This window comes from Xenopus tropicalis, chromosome 7, assembly GCF_000004195.4.
Source record: "Xenopus tropicalis strain Nigerian chromosome 7, UCB_Xtro_10.0, whole genome shotgun sequence".
Classification (NCBI taxonomy): domain Eukaryota; kingdom Metazoa; phylum Chordata; class Amphibia; order Anura; family Pipidae; genus Xenopus; species Xenopus tropicalis.
Genome location: NC_030683.2, coordinates 57106187 through 57116869, shown reverse-complemented (window position 1 = coordinate 57116869; position 10683 = coordinate 57106187). Strand labels below are relative to the sequence as shown.

The 10683-nt window shown below is 36.7% G+C and overlaps 1 long non-coding RNA gene across 1 annotated transcript; it reads right to left on the bottom strand.

Moving 5' to 3' along the window:
• Positions 1-9209: 9209 nt before the first annotated feature.
• Positions 9210-9916, bottom strand: LOC116412417. Its single transcript, XR_004223684.1, has 2 exons — positions 9785-9916; positions 9210-9371 (listed from the first exon to the last, which is right to left on the bottom strand). It is a non-coding gene; the product is annotated as an uncharacterized LOC116412417 (long non-coding RNA).
• Between the last annotated feature and the right edge of the window lie 767 nt (positions 9917-10683).

Below are 10683 nucleotides of genomic sequence, written 5' to 3'. Positions count from 1 at the left end.
TCCTTATTTCTTATATCTATAGCATTAAAGAAAAATGATCATGTATTTTTAAAAGGAATCCTGGATTTAGGTTCACTTGTTTTTGCTTTGATGGCCTCTTGCCAGCTAAGCTGATTTAGATAAGAAATAATTTCTGTTATAGGAGGGGTTTCCTCTTTTAACCAATAATAAAATAATGCTTTTTTAGAGGCAGCCATAAACAAAAATAATAATCAATTTTTTGTGCTAAGGAGACTGGTAAAATGCTTGATAACACCTCCCCTTTTTTAATGTGTAATAGAGCGAAACTAGGAGATAACTTTATATTTAAATTCAACCTGTGGTTCAAGAATCTTTCCACCATGTTCCAGAAGTTACCAATCTTCAAACAAGACCATAGGTAGTGGAATAAATTAACACCAATTTCGTTACATTTGGGGCAATAAGAGTTTGTTTTAAAGCACTTATTACAAACAAAAAGTTTTCCATATCCTAAATGGACAAGTTTGATTTGCTGAATCCTCCAGCTTTCTGCAAAAATCAGATTGTTGAATTCATGCATAGACATTTATCAATTTCAAGTAACTCAATTTTTTCTTTAAACCATGGCCAGGGAATTAAAGAATAATTTTTTGGATCTAGTAGTGGTTTTTTTTTCTCAGATGTTAGTAAAAAGGAAGAAGACCTTAATGGGTCAGAGGTTTTCAATAGAAGTTTAACTGGCATGAAGGGAGTTTGAAAGTAACTGAAGCCATGTCTGGAGAATAGATATTTCCATACAAAAATAGTGTCCCGATATAGAGGATTCCTTTTAATATCTCTTGGTAAATTACTATGTAATGCAGAAAATATATCAGAATAAGGTTCATGGAGTAATTCTGTTTCTGGGTTGGTGTATTTGTTACTTTGAAAGATCCATTCAATAAGGTATCTTGTTAGAGCAGACAGGTTAAATGTTCTAAAATTCTGTATTTTTAGTCCACCAAGTTTAGCAGGTCCCCTTAATTTGGACAAAGCTATTTTATTTTTTTTTTTTCATTCCAAATAAATTTCACGTGCAGAATCTAGCTTTCTAATATCAGAATGTCTAATAAGTAAAGGTAAGTTGATTAAAGAATAAATCAGTTTAGGAAAGATTAAAGTTTTGAAATGCCTGCCTTTTAAATTTAATGGGGAATGCATCCTTTTTTTACACATTGAGATGATATTATTAATGGCAGGAGTGATGTTCAAGGAATACAACTTATTTAAATCTATGGGAATAGTTAAGCCCAAATATTTGAGTTGTGTTTTTTTTAATTGCACCTTCTTTAAAAGAGAGTTAAGATATAGAGCCAAATGGATTCATTATCTCAGTCTTGGCAACATTTACTTTATATCCTGAAAAGGACTGAAAATTCACAAGCATATCAAAAACGGCTTTAAGAGAGTTATTGGGATTTTTTATGATTAGCAGCAAGTCATCTGCAAAATGCTAGTACCTTAAGTTGCTGCTTGTTAATAGTAATACCTTGGAAAGCCTTAGAAGAATTGAAAGCTCTAATCAATGGTTCTAAAGCTATATTAAATAGCAAGGGAGATGAGGGGCAGCCTTGTCTAGTCCCCTTAAAAATTTTTAAAGGTTTGGATTGGGCACCTCCTAAAATGACTTGAGTTTTGGGATTAGAGTAAAGATATTGAATGTAATGATAAAATGGGCCATTAATTCCAAATAAATACAAACAACTGAAAAGATGGTCCCAAATCAAATTATCGAAAGCTTTCTCAGCATCAATATTAATTATGGAGCAAAGGAATCTTATGTTTCTTGGTATAAAATATTATATTAAGTAAAGCTCTTATGTTCTTAACCCCTGATCTATTTTTAATAGAGCTCCGGAGATAACAAAAGGAAGGATCAGGGACAATCTTTCAGCCAAAATTTTTGATAATAACTTAATATCTTGATTTAATAGAGATATTGGCCTATAAGATGAGGGGAGAGAAAGATCTTTATCTTTTTTCGGTTTAACTTTAAGGCTAGAAAGTTCACTAGAAGGAAGTTTTTTACCAGATAGAAGAATATCATTAAAGATTAGTTAGGAAAGGAGACATTTTGTCCTTCAGAAGTTTATAAAAAGTGGGGGGGAGGCCATCAGGACCACCCACTTTTCTAGATTTTAAATTGTCAATGGCATAAGTAACTTCAATTAAAATTGGCCAATTAAGATCTTTTAATTGTTCCAAAGAAATTTGGGGGATCTTGCAGTTAGTAAGAAACAATGTCTTTGTCTCAGAGTTGTTATGAGTGTTATGTGAGTATAGCTTTTCATAGTAATTTTTGAATATATCAACTATATTATTGGGATCATTAGTTAATACATTGTTTTTATCTGTAATTCTAATTAGTTTAGTATGTCATGTAATTTTGTTAGATTGGAAAGCATATAATTAGCTTTGTTATTTAAATTACTATATTTAGCATGTAAATATGAAGCAAAAAAGGTGTTTCTAAAGTCAATCCAGGCCTTGAGGTCTTCAGTAACTTTTTTGTATTTTAAAGCATTCCAAAGAGGGAAATTGTTTAAGGCGAAGATATAAATCTTTTTGCCTTTTACTTAAGTTTAGAAAGTTTTTTTGTACCTTACGATAATAATGAGACCTAAAAGATAAAATCTCTCCCCTAATCACAGCTTTCCAAGTTTCCCAAAACAATGGGAGATTATCTAAATGGTCTTTATTATCAATTAAAAACATATCCCATCTATCTTGAAGCATTTTGATGAAGTCAGGGTTATCTTTCGAAGGACCAAGAAACAAAACTTTTAGATGTGGTTGAATTGGAGAACTGGATAGAAACTGGTGCATGGTCAGATATATCAGTTACCTATATCAGCTCTTATAATTTTACTTAGTAAATTATTTGACGTCAAAATATAATCTATTCTAGTTCCTATATTGTGGGGAGAGGAGAAAAAGGTAAAGTCTTTCTCTGTTGGATGGAAAATTCTCCAAGTATCATTTAGGCCAGTGTCTTTAAAGAATTCATGTAAAAGTTTAGATTTTTTGAAATGATCTTTAAATTTCCAGATAGTTCCGTCAAGGGACCATAAATAAGATTCATTTAAGTCACCTGCTAAAATTAGATTAGTATGGAGAAGTGAAGAAATTTGTTGTTTAAGCCAGGAGAAGTATTCATTTTTGGCATTATTTGGAGCATAAGCAGAACATAAGTGCAATGGAGTATCATTAATAAGTACCTCTATGTAAATATATTGGCCTTGCTCATCTTTGACTGATTGTAGTATAGCTACATATAGTTTGTCGTTAGAATAGCTACACCACATTTTTTATTAACTGCTGGAGAAAAAACTACTTCTCCTACCCAACCCTTTTTTAACTTTCCGTTATCTGATTCATTCAGGTGGGTCTCTTGTAAAAAAGCTACATCACATTTAAAGCTTTTTAATTTTTGTGAAATACTTTTCCTTTTTATATGATGATTTAATCCATTGACATTCCATGAAACTATGTTCAATGGTGAAGACTTATGTTGGAATTATATCAGAAAAGATGAGCAAGAGCCAAATTTGATACTCTAACATACTTGTAATAACATCCACTGGGCAAAAATATTCAACAATATTAACAATTAATGCGAATAGCATAACTATTAGGTAGATAAAATAATAAGCTAAAAAGGCATAACAATTTTAAACAATACAATCTAATCATATGTAACTTCCTTTTTTCCTAAAGGATAAAGGTCTGAATACTCTCTCTAAGAGAAGAGTTATCAGGGAGAAAAGAATTCCCTTGTGGGTCAGGCACAATTAGGGCTCTGGCACACGGGGAGATTAGTCGCCCGCGATAAATCTCCCTTGTCACAGGCGACTAATCTCCCCGAGTTGCCATGACCCGCCATCCCACCGGCGAGATGGCACACGCGGCGGCGTGATTTACCGAAATCGCGCCGCCGTGTGTGCCATCCCGCCAGTGACTTACGTGTTCGCCGGTGGGATGGCGGGTCATGGCAACTCGGGGAGATTATTCGCCCGCGAACATGGAGTTTTGTCGCGGGCGACTAATTTCCCCGTGTGCCAGAGCCCTTAAGCATGGCTGATCATGTTTCAAATAACATTTCATCTTTGCTGATATGTGAGGGGTTAATTCCCCTGGGAGGATGAGGTGACCTTGATTTTGATCTGGAATTGGAGTGAGTTTGTAGTGTAGTAGGCTTCAGCTCTTCGGAAATCTTAGAATGGCGTGGTTTATCATATTTGTGGGCTCTCTGGCTATTAGAGTGGATTTTAGTTGTATTGTCTATTTTTCCATCAAGAGAAGTTTTGGTGACTTCCTTTCTTTCCAGATAGTTGACAAAAGTGGATGCTTCTAAAGGATAATTAAAGACTCTTGTACCTAAAGGCAAGAAGATTTTGAGTTTTGCAGGGTACATTAGAGAAAAGTTAATGTTGCGGTTTATAAGTGCTTGGCAAACCTTTGAGAATTCTTTACGCTTTTGAGAAAGGAAGAGTGAATAATCCTGAAAAGTAAGGATTCTTTTTCCTTCTAAATCTAGCATTTTCACATACATAGTAACATAGTAAGTTGGGTTGAAAAAAGACATACGCCCATCTAGTTCAACCATAATGCCTATATATAACCTGCCTAACTACTAGTTGATCCAGAGGAAGGCAAAAAACCCTATCTGAAGCCTCTCAAGCCATCTGAAGCCCCATTTACAAAGAGTGGTGGTAAATGGAACATTTTATAAGTGGGCCAGTGTTGTTAGTGGAGTACTGCAGGGGTCAGTCATTGGTCCTATGCTTTTTGACTTGTTTATTAATGACCTGGAGTTGGGCATAAAAAGTACCGTTTCTATTTTTGCAGATGATACTAAATTGTGCAAAACTATAAGATCCATGCAGGATGCTGCCACTTTGCAGAGGGATTTGACAAAACTGGGCAGCAAAATGGAAAATGAGGTTCAAAGTTGGAAAGTGCAAGGTTATGCACTTTGGTAGAAATAATATAAATGCAAGTTATACACTAAGGGGCTGATTTACTAATCCACTAATCCGCATCCCGAATGGGAAAAAATCGGATTGGAAATGAACATTTTGCAAATTTTTCGTAAATTGTCGCGACTTTTTCATAGCCATTACGACTTGCTCGTAAATTGTTGCGACTTTTTCATAGCCATTACGGCTTGCTCGTATATTGTCGCGACTTTTTCGTATTGAGCGCTCGTAAACGGCGGGAAAACCTTTGCGACTTTGCATGATTTTGGAAGCCTCCCATAGGACTCAATGGCACTCTGCAGCTCCAACCTGGCCCAAGGAAAGTCACAATACTGAAGCTAGAATGAATCCGAAACTTTCGTACTCGGCACGACGGCTACGAAAAAGTCGCGATAATTTACGAGCAAGTAGTAATGGCTACGAAAAAGTCGCAACAATTTACGAGCAAGTCGTAATGGCTACGAAAAAGTCGCAAAATACCGATCATTACGAAAAACTGCATTCGGACGCTTTTCGGACGTTCGTGGATTAGTAAATGTGCCCCTAAATGTTAGTGTGTTGGGGGGTATCGTAAATTTAGAAGGATCTGGCGATTTTTGTAGATAACAAGTTGTCTTATTCCATGCAGTGTCATTCTGTGGCTAGTAACGCAAATTAAGTGCAAAAAAAAAAAGGGCATTGACTCAAGGGAGGAAAACATCATTTTGCCTATTTATAGGTCTCTGTTAAGGCCTTATATTGAGTATGCAGTGCAATTTTGAGCTCTAGTCCTTAAAGAAGGATATTAATGAGCTGGAAAGAGGGTAGAGACATGCAACTAAACTGGTAAAGGGGATGGAAGATTTAAACTATGAAGTTAGACTGTCAAGGTTGGGGTTGTTTTCTCTGGAAAAAAAAAAAAGGCGCTTGCGAGGGGACATGATTACTCTGTACAAGTACATTAGAGGGGATTATAGGCAGATAGGGGATGTCTTTTCCCCCCCCATAAAAACTACCAGCTCACTGGAGGCCAACCCTTTAGATTAGAGGGCAGTAAGGTTGTGTAATGCTTTTCCAAGTGATGTGTTGATGCCTTTTAAGAGGGGCTTGGATGAGTTCTTAAACAAGCATAGTATCCAAAGTATCCAAGACTATCTACAGTCTACAGTCAGTATTGATGTTGGTATATATTTTTTTATGTGTATGAGTGTATAGATAGGTCAGTATAGTTTTGTGGGTTTACTTCGAAGGGTTGAAGTTGATGGTCTTTTTTCAACCCAATATAACTATGATGCGGCCGTCGGGTTGCTGGAGGGTCACCATAGCCCTCTACACTTCTTATAAACAAACACTTAACCTTGTAAAATTGTATATCATTTAGATTCTTAGAGCTAATGTTAAAAACTTTTGCTCCCAGGGAGAGCGAGTTGGAATGCAATCTGCCAACATTCAGACTGAAATTGTAGGATAGAGCCCTAAAAATAAATCTGAGAATGTTCTGAACAGGGCCGAAACTAGGGGTAGGAAGAAGAGGCACCTGCCAAGGGCACAAAGATGAGGGGGCTTCAGACAGGTATCTATCCTGCCTACCCCTACTCTATGCTCCATTGTCATTGTCCATGCGCACACATTGGGGGGGGGGGGGTTTCAGAGGCGAGGTGGCGGACCAGGTTGCCTAGGGTGCCCGATCAGCTTGGCCCACCCCTGGTTCTGAGCATGAAATAATTGGCACAAAAGTGACTTCTTGGAAGTGCATTGTAGGTCCCCTAAGGTTATTGTTACCGTCAATACATGCACAACTTTTATCTTTATCTGATTGGACATGCTATAAAACCCCTATCAACTAAGCAACTGATCACCATGGTACGATAATTCTGAGCCCACACACAGTCCATGTGTAAGTGTTTGCAAGGCTTACTATAGAAACGTAATGGTGCACATCTACATTCCTCTACATTGCTCTGTCTAGTGCTTTCTGGTGTTATTAATGATATTATGAACTTTACACATTGCTGGATGAAAAGTATGCAAAAACTGTATGCACTTACTGCCTACACTTCTAAATTTAGATTAAAGCAAAAATACACCCACAATCTGTCTTACTCTATTCACTTCCAATTGAAGAAAATCCAGTGGATATTCTCTCTGTATAAATGTATTAGTCATTGTTGACAATCTTTGATCCAGTATAGTCCTCACTCACTATCATTTTAAAACAAAAAACTGTATGAGGAGAGTTAATACATAATTGTGGATGAAAGGACTAATATTATAAAAGATTGTTACGATCTGAATCCATAACAAATAAGTCAGTCAAGATTCTACCATCTTTAATGTAAACTGTAGAACCTAAAAATGCAACTGATTTAAGGTAAAAAAAAAAGTAGGCAAAAGCATGTCATATAACTTTCAATGTTTATATTTACATGTTCTGATTAACCACTTGTGAGTTTAACAATTAAATTTTTTTAATAATAGAAATTTTAATCAAAACATTTGTATAAAATTTTTTGAGGGAAGGTTGTTTAATTTATCTTATAAGGTACTGGTTACCATAACGATTTTTTTTTTTTTTTTTTAGCAATGAGGGAATTTGTATGTAGTGTGGAAAAAAAAAAAAGACAACCATTTTTAGTAATTTATGCTGTTATACCCTTATTGCTACAGCAATGACCTGTGCAGAAATACCCTACATGGTACAGGTTCTTGAGAAACATGATTATGACTGCAAAAAAAAAATAGTAAAAGTTCCATTGTGCAGGTGCTGGCTCTTTCTAAAAGCTTTGAATCAGGAAATGGCTGCCTACACACAAACATTACAGCTAAAAATTATACTTATTGGTTTAAGAATAAAATTTTAAATGGTATAAATAATTATTTGCAATGTACATTAGTACATTATGTAATTTAGTAATAAAATCTACACCATATAAATCAAGACAGAATCCCTTTAAGCAAAAATCAGTCTAAGCAAAAAAGATGACCGCTCCACCAAGGTTTACATGAAACAAGGGAAAACTTCTGCCTCATGGACTGTTCTATCTCCAGTATGTTCTGATGAATTTGTACAGAAGTGCGCAAGTAATGTGCAGGCTGGCCCGATACCTGTGGGTTCGGGCTGCCCTCACCACATCATCTGCGGGTTGCGGGCGAGTTTGGGTTGAGCGCCTCCTCTCACCCTCCCTGCCCGCAACCTTACACTGCTGGCTTCCTCTTTGGCTCTCTAATTTATAGGCACGTGCCCAGCACGCCCCACCTCCTTTTGTGACATCAATGCATAAATAGAGGGAGAAAGCCAGGTTGGGTAGGGTACAGGTTGAGTATTTCTCGACCCGCACATCACTAAAGTGTGGCAATTGACCCAAGACAACCTGGTTGCTACCATTTCCCGAAAATTGTCCCACTACTGGCTATGTCAATAGGCCCAGCAGACTTGCATCTAAAAAAGCAGCAGAAATGAACTCGTGTATCCAATTTGTAAAAATGCACAAGGACAACTGTTCATGTTTTACCCCATCAGACACACTTGCACCAAGCACAAATCAGCAAGCCCTGGAATCTCTGTATTTTGGGTAAAAGATAGCAAACTGCAGGGCTTTGTAGGCAAAATATATATATATATATATATATATAGTGTAAAGAAGACCAGCAACACCGGGATTTCTTGTGAAAAATGAAAAACCTATATTTAAAACATTAACAGCCGACGTAACGTTTCAGTCCCCATCGGGACCTTTCTCAAGGCATCCATGCCTTGTAACACACATCCTTAAATAGCCAAAACCAGCAAACCAATAGGAAGTGACTTCACCGTGAGCTACCATAAAATGGCCGAAGCCATAAAAAAAAGTGCAAGTGCCGAAAAGTGCTGTGAAGTGTGCAGTGTTAGGCAACATCAGCCTAATAAAGTGTTAAACAGCATTGGCATAATAAAGTGAATACATTTTTTTTTCCGTGAAAGGTTAATATGCAACATAAGATACTTTGTCAACAGTGTACCACATATATAAAGTGCATGTGCAAGATATATTATTATGTATTAAAATCCAAAGTTAAACATATTCTTTATTACGCTGCGCAAGCTGATTAACTAACCTCACCATCCTGGCTATTGGGGGCCCCCAATTTCATATAATTCAACTATTTAGTTAAATATCTTCATATGCCAGGTACTTAGTGACACTTATAAAGCAAAAACACATTAATACAACAAATATGCAGAAAAAATAAATAAAACAAACAGACCTAAAATCCATAATTATTTAAGACATTTATAGGACCAGTTGATTTACAAGAAGCAGCTCAAGGACAATGAGCTATTTAAACCTTTAGGGGCCACACAGTTCAATTCGTATGTCCAGAAGGATTCCTTTTGTAATAAAATCCGATCTATGTTCCCACCTCTCGATAAATCTGGAACACAGTCAATAGGCATACATTTAAACGCAAAAGCAGGGTGTTTGGCTTGAAGCCAATGTTGTGCAACAGGTTGCTTAGAGATATCTTGCTTGCCCTCTTTTTTCTCACTCTTTATGTTAGGGTCCAGAGCCACCCTAATTGTTGCGCGGTGCATACTGATTCTCTCCCTTAATTGCTTACATGTCTTACCACAGTATAGCAGTCCACATGGGCATTTAATAATGTATAATACGTTACGGGAGGTACATGTCAATCTATGCCTGATAGAGTAGGTCTTGTGTGTGGGTAAGAGAATGTATCCCCAATAATCAGTGTGTTGCACATGACACAATTACTACATTTATAAACTCCCATTTTATTTACTCTTATTTGTGGGGTATATTTACTCACAGGGTATATTTACTCACAGCCAGAGAAAGGAGTTCCTTGAGGTTCCAGTTCCTCCTATAACCAAATTTAATCCTTTTACGATTGATAGCTGTTAACTCAATATCAGACTTCACGATGGGCCAATGCTGTAATACAGATTTTTTTAATCAGCGGAGTACGTGCATCGTAGGTAGTCATATAAAACAATGATGAATCATTATTACTGCCATCTTGGGTCTTCCTTGTACTGCTCATCAATGCTTCCCTATCCAGAGATTTGGCCTAAGTTATGGTATCAGTGACCAGTTTGGTTGGATACCCCCTCTCCAGAAATCGTACTGCCATATTGTCTAGGGCTCCCATCCTCTCATCCCTTTCACTTGTTAACCGGACCACCCGTAACATTTGGGATTTAGGTAAAGAATCCAACAGGTGCCGGGAATGGCTACTAGTGTAATGCAGTAACGTATTTCTATCTGTTGGCTTCTGATAAATCTTTGTATGCAATTGCTGCGATGTCAGATCCTTATACACTGTGACATCCAGAAAATTGACACTGTGGAAATCCCTGTGCACTGTGAATCTAATTGTGGATGGTAGCCTGTTCAAGTCATCCACAAATGTCATAAGGTCACTTTCAGAACCGTACCACAAGAAAAATAGATCATCTATATAGCGCCTAAAGTAACCGCCATGTTTACGGAAAAGTGGATGGCTTAATAGATTCAATGTCTCATACCAAGGCATAAAAGTATTAGCATATGTGGGCGCTACATTGGAACCCATCGCCGTTCCGGCTAGTTGTAAATAAAAATTGTTCTCAAATTTGAAATAATTATTATATAATACAAATTCCGTGCACCCGAGGTATGTTACATAGCGGTGTGCCATCCTTTGTGTATGTATATATATATATATATATATATATACACACACA